This window comes from Pelobates fuscus, chromosome 6 (genome assembly GCF_036172605.1).
Source record: "Pelobates fuscus isolate aPelFus1 chromosome 6, aPelFus1.pri, whole genome shotgun sequence".
NCBI lineage: Eukaryota > Metazoa > Chordata > Amphibia > Anura > Pelobatidae > Pelobates > Pelobates fuscus.
Window position 1 is genome coordinate 232,935,878 of NC_086322.1, and position 26,953 is coordinate 232,962,830.

Sequence of the window (26,953 nt, forward strand, 5' to 3'; positions counted from 1 at the left end):
ATCTCGTGCTCCTATTTTGAGAAATTTAGCACTTTTCTCGAATGGGTGATACGGGTGGAAGCAGGGAATCGTTTTATTGTACATTATTTAGATGATTTTCTGTGCGTGGGGCCGGCTGATTCATTGGAATGCCTGCGCCTACTGCGAACGGTTGAGTGGGTGGCGGGCCACTTCGGGGTTCCGCTGGCGGCGGATAAAACTGAAGGCCCGACCACGTGTCTGAGTTTCCTGGGTCTGGAGATTGACTCTGGGTTGGGTGAATGCAGGCTGCCTGGGGATAAGCTGGACAGGCTTCGAGGGGCGGTGGCCGCTGTAGCGGGGGCGCGCAAGGTTACTCTGCGGCAGCTCCAGTCTTTGATCGGGCTGCTCAATTTTGCGTGTCGGGTAATCCCGATGGGTCGGGTTTTCAGTCGCAGCCTGTCGGCTGCTACTGCGGGGGTTCGGTCTCCGCACCACTTCATCAGGGTGTCGGCGGCCATGAAGGAGGATTTGGGCATTTGGGATGCCTTCTTGCGGGATTTTAATGGGACAGTGTTGTTCAGGCAGGAGGGCCAGTCATCGGCCGAGCTTGAGCTTTTCACGGATGCTTCAGGCAGTGTGGGTTTTGGGGCATACTTTGGGGGCTGTTGGTGTGCGGAGAGGTGGCCGGACTCTTGGGGCTCGAGCCCTCTTATGCGCAACTTGGCTTTCCTTGAGTTATTCCCGTTAGTGGTTGCGATGGCACTATGGGGCGACAGGCTGCGTAATCGGAAAGTGGTCTTTTTCTCGGATAACATGGCGGTGGTTCACGCGGTGAATCGTCAGTCTGCGGCCTCGAGGCCGGTGGTTAGGCTGCTTAGGCGCTTGGTGTTGCTGTGTATGTCTCGGAATGTTGTTTTTCGCGCGCGGCATGTTCCCGGTTACTTGAATGAGGTGGCTGACGCTCTGTCTCGTTTTCAGTGGTCCCGATTCTGGCTGGTGGCGCCGGGGGCTTCGAAGGACGGGCAGGCTTGCCCGGACGAGATTTGGCAGCTGGGAACATCCTGCTTGGAGGACTTGTGAAGGCTTCTCTGGCACCGGCCACTTGGGCCTCGTACAGTAAGGTTTGGGGCCTGTGGGAGCGGTCGCTGGACGGGCTGGCCATGGACAGCGGGGAGGCCCTGCGGGATGCTTTCCTGTGGTACACTTGTCAGTTGCTGGCAAAGAGGGCGTCGCCTGCCGTGGTGGACAGGTCCATGGCGGCGATGGCGTTTTGGTTCAGATGGCATGGGAAGGAGGACTTTACTAAGACCTTCATTATCAGGCAGGCCCTGAAGGGCTATCGCAAGGGACGCAGGTCGCCGGATACCAGGCGCCCGGTGTCGGTTCGACTACTGGGGGATTTGGTGGGTTTGTTGCCCAAAATCTGTTTCGATGGGTTCGAGGCTTCTCTGTTCAAGGTGGCGTTTATTTTGGCGTTTTTTGGGGCATTCCGAATTGGGGAATTGGTGAGCGCTAATAAGATGGTGCAAGGGGGCTTGCAATTTTCGGGGGTTCGTGTCTTGAATGGGAAGGTGGTGGTGCACCTTGGCAGCTCCAAAACGGATGTCCGCGGCATGGGCCGGGACGTGGCACTGGGGGCCTTGCCGGGCTCGGCTTTGTGCCCGTTGGCTGCTACGGCAGAATACCTGGCACGGAGGCCAGTGATGGGGGGTTCCTTGTTGGTGCATGCCGACGGATCCTCCCTCTCTCGGTTTCAGTTCACGAAAGTTTTTCGGTTGGGCTTGGGCAAGTTAGGGTTTCATGCTGAACGATTTGGAACGCACTCGTTCCGTATTGGGGCTGCCATGGAGGCGGCTCGGTTGGGATTGGGGACGAGGTGGTGAAACGGATCGGGAGGTGGGAATCAGTAAGATTCCGTTCCTATGTCCGATTGGGTCTGTTGGAATAATGAGTTTGGGGACCGTTTTATGCAAAAAAAAAAAAAAAAAAACTGTATATAAGTTGGGGATGAGCGACTTGTAACTGGCTGTACTGTAACGGTTCTCTGTGTTATTTGGGCTGGGGTGGGGGTCTCTGCCGGACTTCCCTCATCATTTGTTTTTCCCCCCAGGGCGTGAGGCATGGATCGTGGGCCATTCGTTTGTCTTCTGGGCCGAGAGGAGGGCCGCAGCTCGAGCGCAAGGCCAGCAGCTGGGTTTTCCGAGGGGCCAGTTGGCAGTTCGCTGGTTTGGGTATCGGGGTTTCTGCTGGGGGGATGTTTGTGGTAAACTGTTTGGGATGCTGGCGGCGGGATACGCGCCAGACTTACTGGTCCTGCATATTGGGGGTAATGACCTGGGCCTTACGCCGCAACGACGGCTGGTGAAGTGGATGAAGCAGGACATTAATAAGTTGAGGGGCCTGCTTCCGGGGGTCATGTTGGTGTGGTCGGAGATTGTCCCGAGGCGCCGGTGGCGGCACGCTCGGGATCCGTTAGCTATGGATAGGTGCAGGAAGAAGGTGAATAGCTTGATGGCAAGCTTTGTGCGGAAGGTTGGGGGTGTGGTAGTACGGCACCTTGAGCTGGAGGAAGGGTTGCCAGGATACTACCGCTCGGATGGTGTTCACCTCTCGGAGGTTGGTTTGGACCTGCTCAACTTGGGTTGGCAGGATGGTATCCGGATGGCCCTGTTTCTTCGGGGTGGCGGAGCTCAGACAGCTTAAGGGGTCAAGGTCTGAGCTTGTGGCGGGACGGGGAGCCGAAGGAGAGAAAATAGGCTCCCCTGGATGAACGTGAGGTGGAATAACAGATTGTGGTCATCGGTGGTTGAGAGGTTTCGAGTCCTGGAGGTGACTCAGAACCTGGTGGGGCAGGGGTATCCGGGTATACCCCTGCCGTGGTTAATGGTTGGTTGGCACTTTGGAATGTTGGTGTATGTTATAAATATGTTATAAATATGTATAGGTGTTATTATATGGGGGTCATTGCCTTTTGTATGGTAGCCGAAGGAACAGGATGCCAGGGGGCGGAGTATGGGGGGCAATGACCCATGTTTAATATGTTAATTTATTATTGTTATTATTATTATTATTATTATTATTATTATTATTATTATAATTATTGGTTAATAAAGCTGTGGACAAATTTCCCCATAATACTTAGTGTCCGTGTGTTATTGGGTTAGGTTATGGGGGTGGTTTGTCCTGGATTCCGACTGCCCAAATGGCGACTATACACCTGTCATGTAGCCCCATGTAGCTAGAGCGCAGCTAAGCGGAAAAAGGCCTTGACAGGGGTTAGGAGGCGGGCTTAGGAGGAAGTAAGCAAGGGTTGGATTATGGGTAAGTAGGATGGGCTATTTAAATGAGCAGCCATCTTAGGTGAGTCATTCTAACTTTCTACCCGGTTGAGTTTGTCCCACCCACCCTCCCTTTGTTTGTTATGTGTTTATTTAACCCGTTTCTTTCACAGCGGCGGGACGGGGAGCCGAAGGAGAGAAAATAGGCTCCCCTGGATGAACGTGAGGTGGAATAACAGATTGTGGTCATCGGTGGTTGAGAGGTTTCGAGTCCTGGAGGTGACTCAGAACCTGGTGGGGCAGGGGTATCCGGGTATACCCCTGCCGTGGTTAATGGTTGGTTGGCACTTTGGAATGTTGGTGTATGTTATAAATATGTTATAAATATGTATAGGTGTTATTATATGGGGGTCATTGCCTTTTGTATGGTAGCCGAAGGAACAGGATGCCAGGGGGCGGAGTATGGGGGGCAATGACCCATGTTTAATATGTTAATTTATTATTGTTATTATTATTATTATTATTATTATTATTATAATTATTGGTTAATAAAGCTGTGGACAAATTTCCCCATAATACTTAGTGTCCGTGTGTTATTGGGTTAGGTTATGGGGGTGGTTTGTCCTGGATTCCGACTGCCGAAATGGCGACTATACACCTGTCATGCACTTGTCCCTCAATTATGGAGAATCCAAGCTGGGGAGTGGGCAGTGGGGTATGTGGAATAATTATGTTTCTCTCAAAGTCTTAAAGAATAAAATGAGTTGGTGCTCCCACATGCCAAAACATACTTTACTGACTTTATCATACTTATTAAAATACACTATAGGCTTAATATTAAGCAGTTTTGGTGTATAGAACATGCCCTGCTGTCTCACTGCTTAATTCTCTGTCATTTAGTTAAAAAGAATAACTAAATGGCAGAGGCTCTGGGGGGCGCCCACTGGGAGGTTTCCTGGTGGGCTGCCCTGCTGCTGTCTGGGGATGTTGTGCTGGGCGAGCGGCTCCTTAGCCACCCCCAGCGCAGCCATTCAGCTTATGGGCTCCCTCTGTTGCCGCTTGTCTGCTCGGGAGCGGGGTATGCTGCAACCTGAGCACCCAAGCAGGCAGGGAACCCTGTGCTGTAACCCTGTGCTTCCTGCAGGCAAGGAAAGCCAGGACATGACTTAGTATCCTGGCTGCCCCCTGCCTGTGAACACCGGAAGCACTCTGAGGGGAACCGGAAGTAGCCTGTGCTCACAGTGCACGGCTCTCCTGTTCCCCTCACCACGAAAAACCTCTCTCCTTCATTCACAGCACTTATGAATGATCCATCTGAAGGTAAATGGAACTGCTTATGAGTATGAGTGTATGATGGTAAATTGGTCTGTGTGTATTGAATTGCTGTGTTTGTGTGTGCAAATAAAGTGTGACTATATGTAAAGTGGTGTGAGTTTGTGCTTGAATGACAGTATGTGTGTTAGTGAAAGTGTGTAAGTGGCACTGTGAATGTCATTGAGAGTGTGTATGTGTAAGTGAAACTGTGTACGTATGTCAGTGACAGTATGTGTGTGTGTGTGTGTGTGTTAGTGAATGTATGTAAATGACATTCTGTATGTCAGTAAGAGTGTGTAAGTGACACTGTATGTCAGCGAGAGTGTGTGTGCTAGTTAAAGTGGTAAGTCAGTTCCAGTTGTTATGCAAGTAATTGAAAGATACAGTTACCTGTCAAATTATAAACTCAATGTTCAAAAAACACAGGCATTATCCTTCTACATGGAAAAAAAAGAATTGCAACAGCTAAAAGAACATTTTGCCTTTAAATGGGAACAAAAGGGATTTGTATATCTAGGAATTAATACAGTGAAGGACCCAGAGGATACAATGAAGGCCAATGTAATCCCCCTTATTAGAGAATGTACTCACTCTCTGAAACAATGGAACGCCTTGCAGTTATCATGGTGGGGAAGGGTTAATTTTATTAAGTCATATGTTTTCCCCAAGTTTATTTATCTATTGAGGATGATTCCTTTACAGATGCATCCCCAACGGCTTAGACATGTGAACAAGATATTTAGGGATTATATTTGGTCTGACAAGAGACCTAGAATAGGCCAGGATCTCTTATACCTGAAGTATAAGGAAGGAGGGATTGGTTTTCCAAATATTTTCTTGTACCACCAAGCAGCACAGTTGATGCATACTCTCCCTTTAATCAAGCAGCACCCGATCTCACAAGATTGGTTTAAAATAGAAGGGGCAAATATTACAGATTCATATAATAATGTCAGATTAATGTGGCCTATAGGAAAGAATAGTAGAAACAAAAATGTAAGATGCTGGACGGATAATTTGATAACTAGACCGCTTTTAAAGTTTTGGCTACATTTTAAAAAACTCTCTGACTTGAAAAATAACGTTTTACCTGCTCTAACATTTAAAAATTTAGACATTTGGATGGAAAACATGGATACGTCCGAATGGATTAGATTGGGTGTTAAAAAACTAGCGGACCTATTAGTGGAGGGGAAGACGATGCCCTTTGCAGAGGTACGCAGAATATATGGTATTTCCTACTCAATCATTTAATTATATTAGAATTAAAAGTTTTTTGCAAAGTGCCCTTGGAAGTAATACGAGCTCCATCTCATTATTTAAATTAAATGCTCTGATAGACTCAGAGAAAAATACTAAAATACTAACTAGATGTGTTGAGAATATAAAAACGATGAAAAAAACGGTATACCCTATAGCTAAAAGCAAATGGGAAAGAGACCTGGCAATAAAAATTGATATAAAGGAATGGTACAAGGCTTTACAATCAGTTTATTCCACGATACATTGCCTAAATATTAGAGAAGCACATTTTAAAATATTAAATAGATGGTACATGACTCCCAATAAGATTCAGAAATTTGCAAAAGAGGGGACATCTAGATGCTGGAGATGTGGAAATGAGGGAGCAAACAAAGTACATATATGGTGGGATTGTGCACCAATCAAGGAAGCATGGGTTCAATTTATGGACCATGTAAATAAATTACTAGATATAACCCACTCCTGGACCCCAGACAATTTGCTTTTACATCTGAATTTACCGCAACTAACCAGAGATAAGAGGGATCCTCTAATGCAGGCTTTGATGGCCTTTAAAATGGCTATTGCCAAAAATTGGAAGAGGACAATAGTAGATCCATGGCCACAAATCAAGGCATCCATTATTGCTCAATGTAAAATGGAAAGGGGAATAGCCTCTAATTTAAGTATTAATATTAGACAATATGAGATCTGGGATGATTGGCTAAAGGTCCTTGAGAATTAAACGCTGAAATATAAACACTGTGCTGTAATTAATTGGTAATTTCTGAAGGAGTGGAAATTTAATCTAATCTTATGTAATTTAAGGGTAGAGTTGAATGAACAGGGTAGGATGGTCAACTTTGTTCTAGCCTCTATGTATGTCCTTATTTATTGTACTTGTTTGTATATATTGTATGATATGTATGACATGTATGCAATGTATGATATGTTTATATGTGCTGTTTATATAAAAGGAAAAAAAAGTGTGAAGTGGCACTGTGAATGTCACAGTGTGTGTATGTCAGTGAAAGCGTGTAAGTAACACTGCATGCTAAAGAAAGCATGGCACTAGAAAAAGTGCAGAGACGAGAAACAAAATTGCTAAAAAAAAAAGGAACTGAGCATTTTAGTTACGAAGAAAGGTTACAAAATGTAAATCTGTTTAGTTTGGAAAAACGGCGCCTGAGAGGGGATATGATAACATTATACAAATATATTCGAGGCCTGTACAAACCTTTATCTGGAAATCTATTCATAAACAGGGCTATACATAGGACACGAGGTCACACATTTAGGCTGGAATAAAGGAGATTTCATCTAAGGCAAAGAAAAGGTTTTTTTACAGTAAGAGCAATAAGGATATGGAATTCACTGCCTGAAGAGGTGGTTTTGTCAGAGTCTATACAGATGTTTAAACTGCAATTGGATAAATACTTGCAAAAACATAACTTACAGGGATATAGATTTCTAATTAGTGGGATAATAGCTGCTTAATCCAAGGAGACATCCGACTGCTATTTTGGGGTCAAGGATGATTTTTTTCCTAGTTTGTTGCAAAATTGGAAGCGCTTCAGACTGGGTTTTTTGCCTTCTTTTGGATCAACAGCAAAAACATATGTGAGGAAGGCTATGTAACTCTTTTCAGCTATGTAACTATGAGAGTGTGTAAGTGACACTGTATGTCAGTGAGAGTGTGTATGTTAGTTGTAAGCGACACTGTGTATGTTAGTGAGAATGTGTAAGTGGCATATTATTTATAATATATATTAATAGATTTCTATATTAAACCAAGAAAATGTTCACAGTAACAAATTAAATCCCAATATTATAACAAATTAACTACCACCAAATTTATTGAAAAAAGAGTGTATAGATATATGTATTAGGCAGTATGTGTCTATTGATGTATGCATTAGGCACTACGTGTGTATTGATCTATGCATTAGGCAGTATGAGTGTATGAACATATGTATTAGGCGGTGTGTTTGTGTGTGTGTGTGTGGATTTGTGTACTGGGCTGTGTGCGTATGGTTGATTGTAATGTAATAGGCAGTCTGTGTGGATGGATGGATGCATTAGGCAGTGTGTGTATATGGATGCACATACTGGATGACTCTACGCAGTGTGTTTTCTTTCCTAAATGTTTTTTCATTGCAATTCAGAATTTAGTGAATAAACCTGTGAGAGAATGTAGTTGCCTTCATGAGGGAGCGGCAAATGGATTGTTACCTACAGCGGCAAGAATCCTTGCACCAGCCCTGCACAGGAAACACCAGTTTGATATAAAAAAGGGGCAATCTTTTTTTATAAAAAATAATATAGAAGCTTACATTCTAGATGTAATTAAGATGTCCAATACTTGACTCTGTTGTGCAGTCAGTGTGTGTGTCAGTACATCAGTGTCAATGTGTGTGTCATGGTCTATGTATCCGTGTGTTTGCATGGGGGTCAATGACTGTATCAGTGTGTGTGCATGGGTCAATGACTGTATCAGTGTATGTATGGGTCAGTGTTTGGGTGCCAGCGAGTGAATGTGTGTTTTTGGTGCCAGCGAGTGAATGTGTGTTTGGGTCAGTGTTTGTGTCAGTGTGGGTGTTGGTCAGATACAGGTGGGAGGGCTTTCGGTGCCATGGAAACCTAAAATTTTTTGTGATGGAGGGGATGTGGGCACAAATAAAAGAATTGATCTCATGACCTTGAAACGACTTTATCGACAACACATAATGCTGATGGAAGCAAATTAAAAAGTAGAATGCCTAAAGTATGCTGAATTTTATATGCTGTAAGATTCCTGAGGGTCACCTCTCAACTTCCTGCCTACATCAGAAAACTGTCCCTTGCTAGGATTTGTACTACTATATTGAGGAACTGTAGGTCGAAACACTCCCCATTCAGAATTCTCATTTATGAATCAATGGAACAAAGAATGCCAGCTCCCCATTACTAAAGATCAATGGCTGCAATCACTATCGGCCCTGAAAGGCTTCACATCTTGCTACTCCCACATAGAAGCCCACAAGAAAATGATATACAGGTGGTATCTTACACCAGATAGATTGAATAAAATATATCCGCTCTCCTCACCATTGTGTTGGAGATGCGAAACAGATAGAGGTACGATGAGCCACATATGGTGGCAATGCTCCAACATTGAACCATTGTGGAAAGAAACCCAACAGCTATGCAACTATTTGGGAATATTCAAAGGCTCCATATCACTAGAGATAGGCCTACTTCTCCTGCTCCCCAAACAAGTCTCTCCGCCCCACACTGTGAATGGATAACTACCCCCTCCCCTCTTCCTTTCTGTACCCAGTTTACCTTGAAAACCCAATAAACTTTAAATTGAAGAAAAAAAAAATTAAATGTAGCAATCTAAACCTCTTTATCCTGCAACTGGGCTCCTCCATCCTAGCTTTCTGTGATTCACTTTTTAGAGGCTCTGTCCTTTGCATCTGGGAATTAGCATATAGAAAGTATCTATTTCTCCTCCTCATTTGCAGTGTTTGCCCTGGCTTTGCCTACTCGAAACTAGATTATGATGTCATTAGTTTAATTTGTATTATATGGAAAAAAAAAAAAAGCACTTCATTAGAAAAGGTTATCACAAGTTATAGGAGATTTCAGTGTTTTATTCAACGGTCTAAATTCCAGTGAAGTGTGACATTTCCCCTTAATATACATGAGTCCATAAAAACATCATACTGGCAAAAAAATAAAACACCTGCTTAAAGGGACACTATAGTCACCCAGACCACTTCAGCTCCCCCAGGTTTTATCCCTTCAGATGTAAACATAGCAGTTTCAGAGAAACTGCTATGTTTACATTGCAAGGTTAACCCAGTCTCTAGTTGCTGTCTTCCTGACAGCCGCTAAAGGTGCTTCCCCGACGCTCAATTTGAAAATCGCATTGAGCACGCAGACCGTCCATAGGAAAGCATTGAGAAATGCTTTCCTATGAGCCTTTTGAGTGCTTGCGCGGCTCTGGCCGCGCATTCGGCTCCACTCTGGAGCTGACGTCTGAGAGGGAGGAAAGGTCACAAGCGCAGAGGGAGCCGGAGCTGGATAAAGGTAAGTGGCTGAAGGGGTTTTAACCACTTCTGCCCAGCGGGAGGGGTCCCCCTAAGGATTATATTGTGTCAGGAAAACAAGTTTGTTTTTCTGACACTACAGTGATCCTTTAAGTGAGATACTCAATGGCTATAATATTTTAAAAATAAAGAATAGTCTAGGAAATAATTCTCCCCACCCCTCCAACTTATGAACTAATGAAATTTGTCTATGACTTCCACAGAAGGCGCACCTGTTACCAGTCCAGGGAATGCAGAGAAAGCTTTAGAAGCCTTCATTTAGCATGTATTCTATTTAATACTTACACAGTTGTCCAATAAAGTTGGAATTTTGAGTTATTCAGGCAACGTTATTAATTAACATGGTTATTCACTCAAGTCCAATGGCCCCTTACCGAATGACAGACGCTATTTACACTATTACTCAATGTCCAGATTGTGCCAAATAGCCTACGAACGATCCTGAATTTCATACAAAATTCAGCTGGACCGAAAGCTGCCAAACAGTTGAAATCATGGCAGGAATGTTGAATAGAAAGATTTCTATTTTAAAATATCCAAAATATTCCCCCACTGGGCATAGACAAATGGTTACAAAACCTTTGGCTAATGTTTGCTAGTGAAATATAATCCCCCTTCCCTAAGAATAAATAACTCAAAAAGAAAAGAACAGAGCCTAAATAAAGATATGAGACACAGTAGTGGTAGGAAAAAATGGGGGATAACCCCTAAATTGTTAACTTGTATGAATAAAAAAGAAAAAAAAACTACCATTAAGTGTCTCAACATCATGATAGATATTGTCACAATTGAAATGAACGTTAAAATATAACTTTTAATGGATATACTAAAATGATCAAAGTGTAAAAGATAAAAACACGGTAACTATAAACTAGCGATTGGGCAGTCACAAAGAACCAAAAAAAGTCATTCTTGAAGTTTAAAAAAAATTAAATAAAGTCACAAACAAACAAATAAAATCACACTACCACCAAAATTAATGCACTTTCAATTCTCAGTAATTCACACTGGTTGAAGATCAAAACTTAAAGGGTTTCTCCAAGCACCATGACCACTTTAGTGATCTGACGTAGTCATGGTGCTTGGTGCCTGGACAAGCAGCATTTCAGTATGCTGTGATATTAATGATGTTGCTGGAGGTGTACCTCCACCTTTGGCAGAATCATTAGCATGTCATTAGCCAGTCTGGAGCAAGAGTTCTGGGATAGCCAATTTTAATCCTGTCCATATTCTATGCACAAAAGTGCATTCATTGACTGAGAGTGCTAAGTTGATGCTATCAACCAAGGAACGAGCAGCAGGATCAGCAGAGCTGGACAGGAAAAGTCAGTCAACCAGTGACTCCCAATTCATAAAACTGGCTTGGAAAAGGCACGTTTCTTTCCAAGCCAGTTTAGTGAATTTGGAGTTACTGATTGGCTGAGAGCGTCAGCTGACAACTCTCAGCCAATCAGCGGCTCCCCTGTCCAGTGGCACTCCTTGCTTCCAAATAGTGAAATTTCAGAATTCGGATGCCGCCTGGGGGGAGTGGACATCACCACTAGAGGCAACTTTGGGGTAAACAGTTTGTGAATTGTTTAACCCCTTGAAGTAAGATTGCCTTCTGGGGGCCTCCTGGCAGCCTAACAACTTCATTTAGATTAAGTTGTTTTGGTTCCTGGACTGACATTTCTAGCCTAGCCATCCTAAGGATCAGTAATATGCTGCTCTCTCTTTCTGTACCAAGAACGTAGTATAGGTTTAAAGGAACAATATAGAGTCAGAACACAAACGTGTATTCCTGATCTTATAGTAATAATACTACCATTTAGGTGGCTTGATCCCCTTGCCCATGTTAAAGCTAGTAAAAACTTACCTTATTTCCAGCGCCACTGGTTCGACCCCCGATCCACCTCCTTGGCCGAGATAATCAGAATTGATGATTTCAGCCAATCAAAATGCTTTTCCATAGAAAAGCATTGGATTGGCTAAGATGGGCAATTCTAATGATGTCAGCAAAGGAGGCGGATCAGGAGCAGAGCCACACACCACCCTGGCCAATCAGCATCTACTCATAGAGATGCATTAAATCAATGCATCATCTAAGGAGAAAGTTTAGCGTCTCCATGCAGAGGGTGGAGACAATGAATGTCAGTGTGGCATACTGTGGGGCACTGCCTCAGGAAGCACTTCTAGCGGCCGTCTGAGGAGTGTCCCTAGGCTGTAATGCAAACATTGCCTTTTCTCTAAAAAAAGGCAGTGTTTACAGCAAAATGCCTGCAAGGACTGGCTATATTTACCAGAACAACTACAATAAGCTATAGTTGTTCTGGTGATTACAGATTCCCTTTAAGCTCTGTTTAATTACCTACCTTCCCTTGAAAATGCATAGAAAAGACAGTCCACCAGGGCTGTCAATCTGACAGCCCAAAACATTTAGTTTAGTTCTATTTTGTTCATACTGTACTTATCCAATAACTCTCCTTGAGAAAGGTTTATGGCATAAGATCAGTTCTCATAGACCTGCATGAGATGCTCCTAATTAAATTGTCTCTTCCCAAAACAGTGCACCATGTGACACTTCACAGTTGAATATATTATATATATATATATATATATATATATATATATATATTATTTTTAGGATGAAAGTAAATTTTTTTTGAGATTATTTACTTTTGTGTGTTCTGTAGCATTGAAATGCCAATAAAGTATATCTACTGCTCCAATACAACTCCAGAGCAAGCTTTACAGAATCCTCCTGCGCTCTAGGGCAAATTATCCAGCAATAAATCTTTATATGAAAGGGGCGCCACTATCACATTAATAGACAGGGCATTTCAAGGTTCTATGAGGTTTCAGTGCTATTTTTGATATTCAAAACACAAGGAATGAATTCACCGAAAACAATTGTAGTAAACTGAAAATGCAACTTGCAAAATTGGGGGCAAAAATGGCTGATTTCCGAATAGTCTTCACCTCATCTAGAGATACAGCTTAGCGATTTTACCCTAAAAATTTAATTTTCAATTCACTACAATCCAGTGTTCATTGAATAAACTCAGATTGAATGAACGAAATAACAGAAAACTGAATTAAAATATTTAGAAAAAAATAGAAAAAGTGGGACCAAACCAGTTATTGGAGTCCAGCTGTGAAACTGTGCATACTGTCAAAGGGACCTGGTCAGGTTGGTGTAATACAGGTATACCCCAGTAGTCTGGCAAGGGGTGAGCCCCCATTTGGGTAATACCCAGAGAGCTGCTGACCGGAATTTGTTTTTTGCAATTCCGATTTCCAGGCCATCCCTGCTGGATAAGGTGGTGTTTACGCCGGAGTTCGACCAGCTCATGCTGGCTCTTATGGAACAGGGAGGTCGCGACCTTCGCAGAGGCACAAGACAAGCTCCTGGACACGATTTGGCCATTGGCCTGTGTAATGTGCCTGGCGGATGACGCATACGCCTGGGCAGACTCTTTCACATTGGATATGGTACAAGAATAGGCACACGACATTAGAGAGTGGACCCAAATGGGATTTTGCTTTATTAGCAATACTAATGCGGCCCTCTCCACATCGACCCCAAACTGGCGGATCTTGGGGCGAATGCCCACAGGCACAGGGAAAACTTTTTGGAGAGGCCTTCATGAAGGAATTAAACAAGCAAGTAAATGTGTTCACCTCTCTAAAACAGGGCCCGTACCTCCATGCGCAAGGTCTCTAGAGGCAACCCCACCAAGGGTGTTATTTCCATGGCTGGTCAGCAGCGGGGCTGTGTCACCAGCCGTTTTGGGCCATCAGGCTCCCGTATGGGACAAGACAACGACAAGCGTATAGGAGAAAGTGGCTGTAGATCTACAAATATAAATATAATATACCTTCCCGTATGGGACACCCACAACAGTTCTACCCAGAAGATACCTCACAGGTAAGAGATCAGCAATTACAGGTGCCTACTTTAACAATTACTGCCAGCCGTATTTCTTTTTTTTCCCAGAATTGGAGAAAACTGTCCGCAGATGCTTGGGTGTTACAGACCGTCAAAAGGTTATCACATCGAACTTTAACAGACGTTACCCATATAGAGGAACCCCCCCTCGTCCCCTATGCTTCTCCGACACGGACGCTCATCTCATAGAACTGGAGCTCCGCGACTTGCGCACGAAGGGCACAATCCAACGCGAGCTTGGACGGGCTTCTTCAGCAACATGTTTCCCGTTCGCAAGAAAACCAGCGGCTTCTGACCAGTGATCAATTTAAGGGACCTAAATGTACACGTTACATAACGTCATTTCAAGATGGAGGGAATCCACCTCCTCTGAGCCCTCTTGCAAGAAGGGGACTGGTTTACGCGTTTAAACCTCTAAGACGCATACCTGTCGATCCCAATTCACGAAGACAGTCGCTTTCCTCCGGTTCTTATGGCACGGTTTCCCGTGGCAGTTCAGTTGCCTCCCTTTCGGGTTCAGTTCTGCACTGTGGTGTTTCACAAAGATACTGAAGCCGGTGGTGGCCCACCTCAGAACACGAAAGATCCGCTACTTGGATGACATACTCCGGTACTGCAGGACATGCAACCTAGCATCACAAGATACCGACTATTCGGTACGCTTGTTGAAATCTCTGGGATTTATTGTCAACAGGCCAAGTTCCCACTGACTCCCGCCCAGACAATTCAATTCCTGGGCTTCGAGATAGACTCCAGGTCCTGCACGCTCCACCGCCTGTCCTCCAAAGTGACGGCTATCCGGAAAAAGATCCACAGGGTCCTCAAGCTGGACTCCATCCCGCTCTGACAACTTGCTCGGATCGTTGGCCTACTGTCTTCCATAATAAAAGCAATATTTCCAGGCCCTCTGCACTACCGTGCCATGCAATGGCTGAAGACCCGCTTCCTCAGACGGACGTCTGCGTTTAGGACTGGCGCGTCACTCTCTGATATCTTACAAAAAGCAGACTGGTCTCGCGAATCTACGTTTCGGACATTCTACTTCCGTCCATCGTCTAACTCTGCGTTTTCTCTTCTTCCTAAGCGTTACAATTGCAAAATATGAAGCCTCCTGTCATGTTGTAAAATTGAAGATTATAGTTACTTATTGGTTATGAATTTTGTTCTTGCATGTTGGAATACTTCTATTATGATAACAGCCAATATTGTTAGATAACTTTAGTTTATAAACATCTGCTTACGTAAGCTCACTGTTATACATTCATACGGTTGGTTCCATATCACTGAAATTAGTTTTCTTTTTAGAAACGCTTTTCTTTCAGCTTAACAAGTCGTCAGTGCCAATGGGAGGAATTTGTTTCCCTTACCGTTTTCAAGTTTAAAGTTGGATTTCGTACAAAGTTAACCGTTTAACAAGGGAAAGTGCTCAGGATACGCTTTCACTTATATACACTCTGTGTTCTGATTGGTTCTTTATTCCAACTGTTTTTTTTGTTGCTGCTATGGAGTTAGTAAAGAAAGTTTATGCAAGATACTCGCCTCCTGTCATTACTAAAATTAAGAATATTAGTACACTAAATTAGTATAATCTTCAAATTTCTACCAAATTAGTTATTGCTGTCTATTTTGTGCAATTAATATTTCAATGCACTAAATTACACAGTTTAATGAACAAACCTCTGTGGTTTATTCCCTATCATAAAGTATCCAGTGTACCAACTTAGAAACCAAACTCCAAAGTTAAGGCCAAAGTTCTGCTATAGTCCCAAGTATGGATATTTATGGCTTGATTTTTATTTTTAATTACACTATAAAGAACAGATAAGTAAAAAAAAACAAAAACAAAAAAACCACCTTAGAATTACTTAGCTTGCTCTTTCTCTCTCTCTAATATATATATATATATATATATATATATATATATATATATATATATATATATATATATATATATTTATATTATCTATATCTCAAATATAAACAAACTTGGCAATCTAACAAACCAAAATAAAAATCACTAGGCCTGGGTGCTAAACCCGTGTTCAATATCTAAAAAAAAAAAAAAAACTAAATAAAAGACCTGTGAGTGCACCCTTATTTTGTTTATATATAAAACCAGGGGGCTGCACTCACCTGAACATGCATAACCATAATTATAACATATTTATGCATGTTCAGGTGAATGCAGCCCCCTGGTTTCACACACACACACACACACACACACACACACACATATATATATATATATATATATATATATATATATATATATATATATATATATATATATATGTCTAGCCAACTCCTTGGTTTTGCACCCCTCCCTGTCACAGGTGCCTTATCCCAGGGTCTATTTAGCCTTGTACTGCAGAGAGCCCCAGACGGAATTTTACCTCCAAGTGGATTAATCTCATAAGAGCAGACATTGGGCTGTTAGAGTAGGACCTGCCAAAGATGGGGTACATTTACATTATGGCAGGCTTATGCAATGTATGATCATATAATGTAACTAAACCACCATTATTTTTGCCTAGATTTGGTGTTTTTAAAAAAAACAAATAAAATCTGTCAACATTGAAGTTGCTGTTTAGTGGATAAGTCAGTGCGCTGGATCTTGTGTAATGTATATATATATGGCATAGAAAGAGATATGTTTCTCCTTTTGTGCCATCCCAACTGTGTCTTTCTCTCCATGCCACCCTTGTCTCCTAACCTGTGCCCCCACTTAGTTTACTTCAAATTGTAGACTCATGATGCAGGTTGAGAGCTGCTGCAGCACTTGCTCTGTGTAGTTCACACGCCTCCCATGCGGATTCTGTCAGTGGAGAGGGCAGGGACATGCAATGACTTCCTACACAGCACAAATACCAACAAGTCTTCCAAGCACGGCCTAAGGACATTACACACCTTAGTGGCCGGTGCCGGAATTACAGAAGATTCTCAAGGCAGAGAAAAATACCTGGATTTGCATTGTGCCCGTAAAATACCGGCCAGTGCACAAATCCAGAATGCACCATCAGCGGGGGAAAGGGCTTTAATACAGACAATCTTTTTTATGAATGGGTAGCTACTGATTTAGCTGCGACCATGCCCTTGGCCACTTCGTTCTTCCTGTAACGCAGATCGGATGCCAAACATTCCTAGAGACTCCCTCATTTCGCATGTAGGAGTGTGCCTGAGGGCCTCCTGGCACCATAACAACTTAACTTAGATGTAGTTGCTATGGTAAGCGGTGACCAGAGTGTTCCTTTAAAACTAATGTCCTTTAAACTACACTCTTTTTGATCTCAAAGGCATTAATCACAACACTGAGGACTATGTTCCTTGCTTATGTATGGAATGGGGGAACTGTCATACTTAAAGTGACACTCCAGATCCCTAAAGCACTTTAACTCAGGGTTTAGTTAGCTCAGTGTAGCTAAACTCAAGAGGCAGCAATTGCCCAGAGCACCTGCCTTGCAAAGACTTCTCATTGAGCTGCATTGGGAAGTCTGTGATTGGACGGCCATAGAAAGTCTGGGTAGAAATATAAGGGGAGGGTTTGACAACTTACTACCACCACATGTTCAGCTGGGAAGATGCATTGGCCTCTATCACTCTGGACTGACCCCACAATCGGGGCGACCTAACGAAAATGGAGAAATCTTAGTTTTAAAATGGAACTTGCCACAAGACAGGTCCTTATGCTCCCACTACTTCATTACCCGCAGGCACGTGAGGGGTTGTTGACTCATGAGCAGATCCCTAGTCTGGGAGACACATGTCCAGATTCTTCCAATTACAGCACTACTATTAGACTTTATTTTCAACACACAACTTGCATAGACTGCTTACATGTTTGAACAATTGTATCTCCTAGGGGGCATTTCTGTATAGGCTCCTCCTAAATGCAAAACAACTTCAACCTGTATGGACTATCACCACCTGGGAAGAGGACCGCCAGAGGATGCTCCCAGACAAACAGTGGAAAAGTATGTTTATTTTAGCATATAAGTACTCTCTGGTTTCAAAGATTCAAGAAATGAACTAAAAACTAAGAATCGACTGATATAATTTTTCCAAAACCGATGACGATACAGATTAAAACAGAGAGCTGCTGCAGCACTTGCTCTGTGTAGTTCACACGCCTCCCATGCGGATTCTGTCAGTGGAGAGGGCAGGGACATGCAATGACTTCCTACACAGCACAAATACCAACAAGTCTTCCAAGCACGGCCTAAGGACATTACACACCTTAGTGGCCGGTGCCGGAATTACAGAAGATTCTCAAGGCAGAGAAAAATACCTGGATTTGCATTGTGCCCGTAAAATACCGGCCAGTGCACAAATCCAGAATGCACCATCAGCGGGGGAAAGGGCTTTAATACAGACAATCTTTTTTATGAATGGGTAGCTACTGATTTAGCTGCGACCATGCCCTTGGCCACTTCGTTCTTCCTGTAACGCAGATCGGATGCCAAACATTCCTAGAGACTCCCTCATTTCGCATGTAGGAGTGTGCCTGAGGGCCTCCTGGCACCATAACAACTTAACTTAGATGTAGTTGCTATGGTAAGCGGTGACCAGAGTGTTCCTTTAAAACTAATGTCCTTTAAACTACACTCTTTTTGATCTCAAAGGCATTAATCACAACACTGAGGACTATGTTCCTTGCTTATGTATGGAATGGGGGAACTGTCATACTTAAAGTGACACTCCAGATCCCTAAAGCACTTTAACTCAGGGTTTAGTTAGCTCAGTGTAGCTAAACTCAAGAGGCAGCAATTGCCCAGAGCACCTGCCTTGCAAAGACTTCTCATTGAGCTGCATTGGGAAGTCTGTGATTGGACGGCCACAGAAAGTCTGGGTAGAAAGATAAGGGGAGGGCTTGACAACTTACTACCACCACGTGTTCAGCTGGGAAGATGCATTGGCCTCTATCACTCTGGACTGACCCCACAATTGGGGCGACCTAACGAAAATGGAGAAATCCATTACCTACTTCATTACCTGCAGGCACGTGAGGGGTTGTTGACTCATGAGCAGATCCCTAGCCTGGGAGACACATGTCCAGATTCTTCCAATTACAGCACTACTATTAGACTTTAATTTCAACACACAACTTGCATAGACTGCTTACATGTTTGAACAATTGTATCTCCTAGGGAGCATTTCTGTATAGGCTCCTCCTAAATGCAAAACAACTTCAACCTGTATGGACTATCACCACCTGGGAAGAGGACCGCCAGAGGATGCTCTCAGACAAACAGTGGAAAAGTATGTTTCTTTTAGCATATAAGTACTCTCTGGTTTCAAAGATTCAAGAAATGAACTAAAAACTATGAATCGACTGATATAATTTTTCCAAAACCGATGACGATACAGATTAAAACAGTCGCCTTTTGGGCCAATTTCGATAACCGGTGCCGATATTCTGTACATTTCAGGTTTTAAAAAAGCAATACAAATTCTACACTAATCTGGCATTAACTGCCATGCTGGTTATGTTGGGGTGGAGAGGGCACCTTGTTACATATTTGGTGGACCTGCCCACTGATAATGTCTTTTTGGAAGTCTGTCCAGGGAGAATATGCCTGCCTCCATCACTCACAAGGGCTGGCGCGTCCATAAGGTGGCACAAACGGATGCCTTAGGCCGCCAGAGCAGGGAGGGGCAAAAAAAAAATCAGAATTCCTTGCCTATTTGGATTTTTCTACTCACCTTACTCTCCCTGCAGCCAGTGGAGTCGGCCAGCCTCTCCTGATGATGTCAGGAGGAGGGGGGTGTGACTTCCACTGCTCTTCTCCCAGGACCGCTGGGGAGTCTGGGAGAGAGCAAAGGAAGTCACGCCCCCTCCTCCTGACATCATCAGACAAGGCTGGCTGACTTCGAAGACTACAGGCTGCAGATCCCGTCCTAAGGTAAGTCTCAGGGAGGGGGGGAATATACTTTAGTTTTTTTACCCCCCTCCTCAGCCCCTGTCCCTCTTACTCGGCCCCTGTCCCCCTTCCTCCACCCTGTCCCCTTACTCAGCCCCCGTTTCTCTTCCCTTGCACCTGTCCCCCTCCTCAACCCGGTCCCCTTACTCAGCCCTTTCCCCCCTCTTCAGCCCTGTGCCCCTTCTTCAGCCCTGTCCCTTTTCCTCAGCCCCTGTCCTCCTTCCTCAGCCCCTGTCCCTCTTCTTCAGCCCCATGCCCCCCACCAGAGCCCACCATACCCTCACTATAGCCTCAAAACATCACCACTACAGCCCCTGTCCCCAAATTGCAACCCATATAATCCACAACACAGCCCCTTTCCCAAATTGTAGCCATCAACTTACTTCAGCCCCTAACCCCCCAATTACAGCCTGTACCCTCCACTACAGCCCCTGTCCCCCCAACTACAGCCCCCAACCCCCTAACTTTTTAATTTCAGCCACCACAACCCACTACCAGTGCCATTCCCGAGATTAGGCTCTGGATCCGCCCCTGCTCTGTATGCCTGTATCTGTATGACTATAAGCCTATGTATGTATGTGTTTGTATGAGAGAATTGTTGGATTCAGCGCTTAGTGACCAGTAGGTATCTGAGATAGCAGAAAGGTAAAAGGCCGCAACCTAAGATAATGATGTTCCCTCACAGACCATCAACAGGATTACAAACGTAGAAATAGAAGATAATAGGTATGCCTGTGTCTGTATGACAGTTTCTGAATGTCTCTGTGTGTGTCTGTATGTCTGTGTTTGTATGACATTGTACCTGTATGTGTAGATTGTATGGCTCCATGCTTGTATTTGTTTGATTGTGTACCTGCATATCTCTGTAACTGAGTGATTGTATGGTTGTGTGTTGCTATCTATCCAAGTCTATATCGCATGTAAAAATATACAAAATGTGCTGAGGAGAGAGAGCCACAGAAAGGGGCTTTGCGGGGGGAAGAAAAAGACACACAACAAGAATGGGGGGGGGGGCACAAAGGGGCTGGGGAAAGAGTCACAAGGGGGGTTATAAGAGACACACAAGAGGGTGTAAGACATATTAAGGGGGATAAAATACACTAAAGAGGGTTAGAAAATCAAAAGGGGGGTTACAAGACACACAGGTGAAGACACATTTTTTTTAATGGGGGGACGGCGAAATGCATCTTTGCCTGTGTAGCTAAAAATCTTTGCACCGGCCCTGCACTTACCCCTTTCAATTGCTAAATACAAAAAAAAAAAGTATTACTAGACACCTACTTAAAAGAGCAAAAGCCTTCATACTGACTTTCTGGAAGCAGCAAAAGGTCCCCATCCTCCAAGTAGCAGGCCAGAGTTGACAAGATATATGATATTTAATATACTCACAGCAGCGCTCAAGGACAGATCAGACAAATGTTGTCCTCACTATCGGGGAATGGTCGCTGCCTACCCTTAAACTGGACTCGTTTACTGGGCAAGTCTGGTAACAAGACTCAATGAGGATACTCAGGTGTGCTTTGATGTTCCAATGGTGGCTTTCTGTGTGTTTATAATTTGTTCTTCTGTCTGCTCATTGCATTACATGAATAAGATTTAAAGGAACACTATAGTCACCAGAACAACTACAGCTTATTGCATTTGTTCGGGTCAGTAGAATCATTACCTTCAGGCTTTTTGCTGTAAACACTCTCTTTTCAGAGAAAATGCAGTGTTTACATTACAGCCTAGTGATAATTTCACTGGCCACTCCTCAGATGGCTGTTAGAGATCCCTCCTGGGTCATGGCTGCCTAAAATGCATCCAAACATTCAGTATCTCCTCCCTCTGCATGCAGACACTGAACTTTTCTCATGGAGATTCATTGATTCAATTAATTTCTATGAGGAGATGCTGATTGGCCAGGGTTGTGTTTGAATCATGCTGGCTCTGCCCCTGATCTGCCTCCTTGTCAGTCTCAGCCAATCCTATGGGGAAGCATTGTGATTGGATCATGCTACTACTTCTGATGATGTCAGCAGACTCCTTGTTTTTCTGAGGCAAACAGCATGCAGAGTTACAGCTTCAGGCTTGAATACAGTAAGATTTTGCAATGTTTATGGACATGCGGGGCCCAGGACATGGACATGATAGGCCAAGGGGGGCTAGATGGTGGTTTTAACACTATAGGGTCAGGAATGCATGTTTGTGTTGCTGACCCTATAGTGATCCTTTAATTGAAAGAAAAAGTAAAAGTGAAAATCAAGGCTGCCTGAACGTAGCACATCAAATGTATCACCTTTAGTACACCCCTACTATCTATCAAATGTATCACCTTTAGTACACCCCTACTATCTATCAAATGTATCACCTTTAGTACACCCCTACTATCTATCAAATGTATCACCTTTAGTACACCCCTACTATCTATGATTTATACATGCTGCCGGGATATAAATATTATAAGCCATCCAGTCAGTGCTGTATTCATAGTTTTGGCTGCCCTATTCCAGTAAATGATATGTGCCTTCACTTCATGTAAAATCACATACATACATAGACACACAATTACACACACATCACAGACACATAATTAAACACAGTCACATATTCAGATAGACACAGTCACACACAATCACATTTATACATAGATACACAATTACCTACATAGACACTTAATCACAAACACATGCACATACATATAGATACAACATCACATACGGTGTCACATACATACATATATAGACGCACTTACAAATAGGTAGTCACATACTCAAACGGAGATAAAACATCCCTATCCTAACTTGTGGCTTGCCCTTTACCTGTGGTTTAGGAGAATGGGCTTGCATTTTGTCGATGGTGACTAGTGGTGGGTTAGCCAGACAGTTATGCGCCGTCTAGCACAGACTCCTTGCTGCTTATCCCTTAGTGGCCAGCATAGTAACATTCAGTTGGTGCCAGTGTATTACTCTGCACCTGCTGACCGTATAAATCTTAACACCCCCTCCATCCTACCACCCACAGCCTAAGCCTAGTCACCTTAGGCCAAAATACGTTCTTGCATCCAGTGTGTGTGAAACTGAGCATCTATTTTTATATCCCAACTTGGATAGGGTAACCAATATTTCCTTGCAGTATAGGGTAACCTATATTTCCTAAAAGTCAAGAACAAACACCAAAATCGCTTCCCCCTTCAGCCTCGCTGTAAATAATGCAGTTTCCACACCTACTTGTGGTTGTCAGTAGGACAGTCACCATGACAGAGGAAGGGGATGCATCAGCACTCCAGATGCTGTGAATACATCTCCCACAATGCTCTCGCAGACATGCTGTCTACGCTGGCAATGCATCAGGAGAGATGTCGTCCATAACCTTTGAGTCCCCCCCCCCCCCCCCATAGCAGTGATGTCACTAAATGAGTGGGATATTCCATTTTGGGGCATTATTTTTTAGGAATAGGTTGTTTACAATTATTAGTAATGTCATTTTTTTCTTTTAGTTTTCCTTTCCTTATATCCCTCATATCCTGATAATTATCCCTTTATTTATTTATACTATCTATTCTTCTTTGCACTGGATCTAAAAAATTTTTTTAAAAAATTCATTTGACAAATTCTTGCAGTGTAACAGTGCAATGTATCACCCTGTGTAATGTTTTCTGACTGGCTTCCTACTCCTGATAAATTATTCAGGGCAGGGAATGCTATATCAATATTTATATTGGAATATTTTATCCCACCCATGAAATATTTTAATTAATTGGAAACGTTGTGTGAAAATAATCATGTGATCGCACATACACAACTGGCTAAACTAATCTGGTTATTCTGAATGTAAAATATAAATATATGTATTAATGTTCCAATCAGATGAATCTTTTCCTAACAGGGGCAATATCCAAAATGTAATATTTTCAACCGCTGTCCAAAAACAAACTCCAACACTCATCATAACTACCCCCAACCTCCTTCCTATCTCTCTCACTTGAACTATTCTGTTCCTTCTTTCCCCATTTTTTACCAATTCATTCTGCTTATCTGTTACCCCTTTATGTTCCACGTTGCTTTTATAATCTCATATCTCTCTTGTTCACTTTTGCCTCTTCCATGTTCTAGTTAGCGTTTATGATCTCCACATCTTTTCACTATACTCTTTTCTTTTTAACCCTTTTTTTGTTCACCGTATCGCCTATATCCATTACTCCTTTTCTCTCCTGCGTTTTTCTACCTGCTTTGTGTCTTTTTTTTTATTTCTCTATCCTATTTTTGAGGTGTTTTTTTTTAACTCTTTCTTCCCTTTTTGTCCATTTTGGTTTCCCTCTCTGGTTTCTTGTCAACTCTTTTACCCTGTCATCTGTCTTTGTTTCTCTGCTTTCCAACTGCTCACAGGAAACATCGCTCTTGCCCGGTTTTCCTTGCCCATACACATATATTGCCAAGAAGAGCTCAGTGAAAGCTGTACTCAGTGCACTATATGTAACTTGTGACATTCTCATGTGTGAAGTTTTTAAACTTTTTTTTTCTGCTGCTGTCATTGAAGGGGGGGGGGGCATGTTGGAGCATGTTAACAGGTGCTCGTCCTTTGGAATCACTACTGCAGCTTAACTAACAGAGACGCAATTCACTTACAAATATCCCCATACATTTTTATTCCTCTACCAAATCCTGACCTCTGCATTGGAGAATAATGAATTCTGAATAAATGGCAAAATTTGAACTACAATAACAAAGTTAGATAATTTTACTAGATCAGCTATTTTTGCTATACTTTTTCTATCCTGGTTGTAATTGCCATTTTTATTTAAAGTTTACGCTAAGCACCAACACTAGTGCATCTTAATGTAATGGTTTTGATGCATTGACACCGTCCCTTACCATGATGAGGCCCAACAATGCTTCTCATAGAGAAGCACGGAATTCAGTGCTTCTCATTGAAAAGCAATGGATTGGCAGAATGAAGAGATTGCAGCACTGTAGGTCCACAGTGATGATCAATACTGATGGTATTATTGTAAGAAGAATGGCTGAATCACAAGTAAGTTTTTAAAAGCTTTTTATTTAATTTTAACAAAGTGGAGCCCTGCACCCAAACTATAAAAGGAACACTGTGACAATATAAATAAATATAATTATTTGTTAACCTTTGAGTGTTCCTTTAATGTGTACTTATAGTGATACTGTCACTCACCCTTTCTGAAAAAATAGTATTTCTTAAAGATAGTATCTAGTAGGTTCAATCACCAGTGAAGGCTGCAGGGAATTGGCTCTGTCTATGAAGGATCCTTCATAGGCCTCATTGCTATACTCTTGCGCATGTACGAGAGTACAGTAGTGGACGTCAGAAGTGGTGTGCCAGGAGTTAGAGGACCCTCGTTAGAAGAAGGCCGTGCCCGCGAGGGACAGGTTCAGGTACGTAGAACTGACCTTTACTTGCCCCCCTCCTGGCCACCAGACAACCACAACGATGTCACCATTGGGAATCTTTGAGAATTCTGCAAAGTCTCGAGCTGGTGACAGTGCCGCTTTAATGATTTTACAAATTAGACCAATACTTTGGTCTTTTATTAAATGATATATTATCCTACATTAGAATCAATAGTTCATGAACTCATTTTTTTATTTTTATTTTACCATTTTTAATCAAGATATTTTCTAAACAGAATATGCATTGAATGTTTTCTATAATACATGTATCAATTTAAAAAAAGATAGTACTTGCAACAGCTTGTTCTCATATTTTCAAAATTGATTTTTACCTTGAGAACGTGGAGACTTTATATGTAAAACTACATGTAAAACTACAGATAGCTGTTGTAAGCATGTCCTTTTACAAGACATATGGCAGAATTAGTCTCACTATCATTACAAGCATCTATAGTGCGCATTTTATGCCAAAATATCTAAATAGTAGAAACTAAAATCTCTAGCTACAGCAAGTTACAGCACTGTAAGAGAGATGTGTGAGTCTCATACTAATATTTTAGGGGTGTATATCTATCATCACTCTGTAGTTTGGGATGTTAGCGTTCTGGTACGAATTAAACTTGAAGCTAATAAAAAATATTAACATACTATTATATATATAAGCACAGGTAATAACCTCGTTTGTAAAAAAAATGAGAGTCATGTAAACATGTGTCTGTCTCCAATATACACTGTAGATTGTAACTAAGTGCACTATACTATATTTGCACACACACACACACAAATGGATAGCACTCTAGAATTTAGTTATAAAAATAAAACCTAACTTTTATTTATCCACGTTTTTGTTTTCCTTTTAAAACTTCTATCGGGTCGTATATATTGCTGTGGGATGCATCAAGTCACATATCATCATTTCCAAAACATTATGTTCTGATGGATTTATAATTTTGCTTTATATTCTAAGCATTTATTTTTCTATTTTCTGTTACAGAGGTGTTTGACCACGTTTTGGGGGTCATATATGTCATCAGATACATTCTAGGAAATTCACAATTCGCCCATGGTAATATGAATAAAATCAGCAAATATCTGTTCTAATATTCCAAACGTACCTGTTTAATGAGAAATGTGTCCAGATCCAGTCGGATGTCCTTCCTGTTAACTTCAAGCGACTAAGCAAGTTGTGGCCTCTTGAGTTATCCAGTCATTATCTTTCTGATGACATGTTCGGAGCATCACCCTATATTGCTGCTACGATCAGTGTGGTGTCCACTAAAGCTGAGCCTGAAGCCACCTTAGGTAGTCAGAGACTGGGATCCAAACTTTGATAGAACGTCTACTGCTTTAGAATCTTAGTCATTTTAAAGCCATTTCGCTGGACCTCCTCAAACGCTGTAACTCCCTCAGGAGTAGACTTAATATGTCTTTAGAGCTTTAGTAGATCCGTCATGTAATTACTTTTATATCTCCAGCAAAAACAATTTCGATAACATTTAGGTATGTGTGGAAGTCCTTAGACAAGCAGCTCAGATCCCATTAAGTCATTTGTTATTTTTTTCCTGGACAGGTGGTGAGAAAGATGCAGCTCGGTCCAGTGGTCTGTATTTCAGAGATTAGGTGAGATCAGCAGATTGTGGACCTCTGAAGACCTCTAAGAAATTTGCAATCATGGACTTCCCCACAGCAAGCTCTTGTTCCACCTCCAGTCACTGCTTGTCTCACACCTAAACTTTCTTGTTGCACCTCTGCCTTTTTCCCATTTGAGCTCCTCCCCCACCTCACCTCTGTGATGACTTTAACCCTTTGATGCTGT

At 42.6% G+C, this 26,953-nt stretch overlaps 1 protein-coding gene across 1 annotated transcript in view; it reads right to left on the minus strand.

Annotated features, from left to right (window-relative positions):
• The window catches only part of SP6 (Sp6 transcription factor), a 36,277-nt gene extending 9,741 nt beyond the window's left edge, over window positions 1-26,536 (minus strand). The window contains exon 1 of the mRNA XM_063425373.1: window positions 26,253-26,536. The gene's annotated coding sequence lies outside the window, so the exon portion shown is untranslated. The remainder of the gene's footprint in view (window positions 1-26,252) is intronic.
• Window positions 26,537-26,953: the final 417 nt, after the last annotated feature.